A 4,932-nucleotide genomic window follows, 5' to 3' on the forward strand; every position below is an offset into this window, starting at 1 on the left:
GAATCTTGTCCATCTCATATTTATGCCATGATGGTGGAATGCTGGCATGAGAACCCCTCTCGAAGGCCTTCTTTCAAGAAACTGCATGCCCGTTTGTGTTCCTGGCAAGTCAAGCGGACACAGGTGTCGAGTGTAGCACATCCAGGCAATGTCAGTCATCACAGTAGTAACACTGGCTCCACCAACCTGAGCAACCCTGTAGTAATACCCTTTATGCCTTCTTTAAGCATTTGTGGAGTACCATTTTCAAGAGTTGTTAATCCTCCTTCAGTTCAACAAAGTTCTTCAAGAGAATGCTTCTCCACATTTCGTCCAGCAAGGTCTTGTACACCAGGATCTTTGCTACATTATACTTCTACTAAGGCCTCAGCTGTTGATGAAAATATTTACAACATATAATGTTGTAATTGAACAATATTCATAGCATTGAAATGTGGCCCTTGGATCTAGGAGATGGCAACAAAATTCTGTTGTAACCTTACAGTTCACTAACTTGTCCATCAATAGGTGCCTACATCAGTTGAGAATAAAATCTTGTCAAGAATAAAAACAGTGCCATGAATGTCTAACGTAAGGTAGATACAAATAAAAACTGTCATAATTCTGTAGTTTTTATAACCATCTGTGTGGTAGAAGAAAAATAAGACATTTATTTCGAAAATGTGTAAAGTTTCTAGGAAAGTGTTTTATGGCATATAAAAAGTACTATCTTTTGATGTGTTTTTTGGATCTTCATTTCTATATAGTTTTAACTTGTATCTCAGCTCATTTTGTGTTGCCGTGTCAAGCTCACCTCGTATATTGCACCATTTTACACCTACAGGTGCGTATCCAAACTTGTTTTAGATCAATGATTTACTGAAATAGCAGTAAATCTTGCTGAAACTTTTGGCCAGGATTTTTCCACTAGTTTACTGACTTACGAGCTCATGGTCCACAGAACAAGTAAATACCAATATAGTAAAAAATTAGATTTTGAAAACTTGCATGTGCCATGGCTATTTTCTTTAAGATTTTAAATATATTTTTCAGTGTTTATGAAATGTTAGCAGTAATTAGGGTATTCTAATAATATAATAATACCCCCCCACCCTGCATGATATAACATTATAAACGAAGTTTTGATACCTGTAGCTTTGATATCTTCAGACTTTCATCTTTTATGAGAAGTTATTGATGTTAATTTACAGGTCTATTATTTCTGAATGCTTATATTTGATGTTATAATATTTAGGTTAAATGTGTACGTGGTGGTATAACACTTAAAAACAAACAAACTAAATGTAGAATGAGATTATTTATTGTGCGATCTTGTTGTATTTTAGACCTGTATATTCTACTATATTTTTGTATGCTCCATATTCTGTTACGATCTTGTTGTACGACTTACAGTATTTTAGACCTGTATATTCTACCATATTTTTGTATGCTCCATATTCTGTTAGAAATCACTTTTGATACATTAATGAAGTTCAACTTCCACTTATGGTTTCAGTTTTGATTTTGTTGATGTATTTCTCTGAGAAATAGATAAATTGTAAATGTATTGTCTGTCTTTTCAGTACATGTGACATTAAACAAGCTTTATAATGTAAATAAAACCCACAGACTAATACTTTTAACCATTTTTTTACATCATTTGTGTTTATTCTTTAAAATGATAAGATGGTTGATTTGAAACCTCACAGAAAACAAAAGGTATCAAAACTTCAAGTCATAGAAAAGTTTTCGTCAACTTTACATTAATCATTTTTCTGTTACTCTTTTACTGTATTTATCATCAGAGATTTAAACTTAAGTACCAGAGATCTGTGTACTTATCTATATCACACATCATGTACCTGTGATTGTTTTATAAACGTTTGTATACTTGAGGTACTTGTGTCACATGTCACGTACCTGTGATTATTTTATAAACATATGTATACTTGTGTCAAATGTCATGTACCTGTGATTGTTTTATAAACGTTTGTATACTTGAGGTACTTGTGTCACAAGTCACGTACCTGTGATTATTTTATAAACATATGTATACTTGTGTCAAATGTCATGTACCTGTGATTGTTTTATAAACAGTTGTATACTTGAGGTACTTGTGTCACATGTCACGTACCTGTGAGTTTTATAAACGTTTATATACTTGAGGTACGTGTGTCACGTCACATACCTGTGATTGTTTTATAAACGTTTGTATACTTGATGTAGTTTGTGTCACGTACCTGTGATTGTTTTATAAATGTTTGTATACTTGATGTAGTTTGTGTCACGTACCTGTGATTGTTTTATAAATGTTTGTATACTTGATGTAGTTTGTGTCACGTACCTGTGATTGTTTTATAAACATTTGTATACATGGTGTAGTTTGTGTCACGTACATGGGTGTATTGTATTTCAGTTATTGCCATTCTTGTATTTGTATTACCTTTGTTTTTGGAAATTTACTAGTCTGTCAAAGATAAACCAAAAGAATTTCAGTTTTGTATTAAAAAATTCATTTTATAAATCAATAAATTTTACATTAGAAATAAGCGTGTTTCTGTATTACTAGTTATTTCTTGATACGTACTTAGTAGAGGAACGTGGACTTCAAGTTTAAACTGATTTTTTGCAATGATAAGGTAATATTTCATCTTGATATAATGTACATACTATCTTAAAAATGCATTGGAAACAGTTTTAAATTATTGTTTACGTGAGAAGATTAAATTGCAATCTAATAACAATATATGTATGGAGAATGACTATCCTTCTCGATAAATCCTTATAGACTGAAACATGCAAAAAAAAAAAAAACTTATTCCCAAAGACATATTTCTACTTTGTCAAATTATTAATTGTGATGGTAAAGGCAGTGAATTTTATTATGAATTTTGGGGTCTTCTCTTTGGACTGTCTTCCTGGTTCCTTAAGAATGAACTGTATCATTAGCCATTGACAACCAGGTTGTAACCACACCTTCTTTACGAGTGAACTTTATCATTAACCACTGACAACCAGGTTGTAACCACCTTCTTTAAGAGTGAACTGTATCATTAACTACTGACAACCAGGTTGAAACCACACCTTCTTTAAGAGTGAACTGTATCATTAACCACTGACAACCAGGTTGTAACCACCTTCTTTAAGAGTGAACTGTATCATTAACTATTGACAACCAGGTTGTAACCACCTTCTTTAAGAGTGAACTGTATCATTAACCACTGACAACCAGATTGTAACCACACCTTCTTGGTAAACAAAGAACCAATGTCAAATGGTTGGTAAACAAAGAACCAATTTCAAATGGTTGGTAATCAAAGAACCAATGTCAAATGTTGGTAAACAAAGAACCAATGTCAAATGGTTGGTAAACAAAGAACCAATGTCAAATGGTTGGTAAACAAAGAACCAATTTCAAATGGTTGGTAATCAAAGAACCAATGTCAAATGTTGGTTAACAAAGAACCAATGTCAAATGTTGGTTAACAAAGAACCAATGTCAAATGGTTGGTAAACAAAGAACCAATGTCAAATGGTTGGTAAACAAAGAACCAATGTCGAATGGCTGGTAAACAAAGAACCAATGTCGAATGGCTGGTAAACAAAGAACCAATGTCGAATGGTTGGTAAACAAAGAACCATCTTTCTTTCAATTGTGTTTTGTTGGTAAAATCTATATTATCAGAACATGTGACGATAATGACATTCCTATAGCAGGAGGTAGATGTTGTACTAGCTAGTTGGATAACAGTTAAGTATCTGTGTGTGTGAATACAGCAGAGAAGAACTGATGTGTTCAGGGAGTTCCAAGACACCCAGATAATCAGTTAGTATTTTCTGGAAAGTTGGTTAGTCCGGAGTTCCTTGTAAGTATTATTATCCTGCAGCAGTTTTGTTTTGTAGATTTATCTAGAACAACAACTTATTTTACCAGATTTAGTAATTACAATACCTTATTCTTATGGCCCCCTATAAAATAATGAAGTCTTAATTTTTCTGGTAAAAGAGGTTAAACATTCAGTTAAAAAGTTCAAATCATCATTGTTGCCTTTAGCCAAAACAAGAACATCTAATATCATTGTCTGTAAGAATGTATGACAACAGATTTACAGTACAGCCAAGTCAATGTTTTTAAAGCTTCCAAACCTTCTTTTAAACAGTTCATTGTGTTTATTCTTACTTTAACTTCCTTGCAAAAAAGTCTTTGCTATCTTGAATAATTGTTTTCTTTGAGCTGTAGAAGCATGTGCTTCAAGTTTGCTTTCAATAGTTTCTGATTTTATCTTTACTTCAAATATCTAGATCTTACTGAAACAATGTTTCCAACATATATGAACCAAGAGCTCCAATAAAACATTAATTCTTCTGACATAATGTGAAGTCTAGGCCTCACAAGCTCATTCAAAACAATTCAATATGCTAATAAAGCAGTCAATATACAACATGTTAGCCTACTTTTTATTTTTGTTTTGGCCCAGACATCATGTTTTACGAACATTATGTAAAGAGAAATGTTTCCCGACAGAAATTAGTAACTCGTATATAAGCTGACTTGAAGAAACTAGTAACTCGTATGTAGCTTGACTTGCAGAAACTAGTAACTCATATATAAGCTGACTTGAAGAAATTAGTAACTCGTATATAAGCTGACTTGAAGAAACTAGTAACTCGTATATAAGCTGACTTGAAGAAACTAGTAACTCGTATATAAGCTGACTTGAAGAAACTAGTAACTCGTATATAGCTGACTTGAAGAAACTAGTAACTCGTATATAAGCTGACTTGAAGAAACTAGTAACTCGTATATAGCTTGACTTGAAGAAACTAGTAACTCATATATATAAGCTGACTTGAAGAAATTAGTAACTCGAATATAAGCTGACTTGAAGAAACTAGTAACTCATATATATAAGCTGACTTGAAGAAATTAGTAACTCGAATATAAGCTGACTT

This window comes from Limulus polyphemus, unplaced genomic scaffold, assembly GCF_000517525.1.
Source record: "Limulus polyphemus unplaced genomic scaffold, Limulus_polyphemus-2.1.2 Scaffold9261, whole genome shotgun sequence".
Classification (NCBI taxonomy): Eukaryota; Metazoa; Arthropoda; class Merostomata; order Xiphosura; family Limulidae; genus Limulus; species Limulus polyphemus.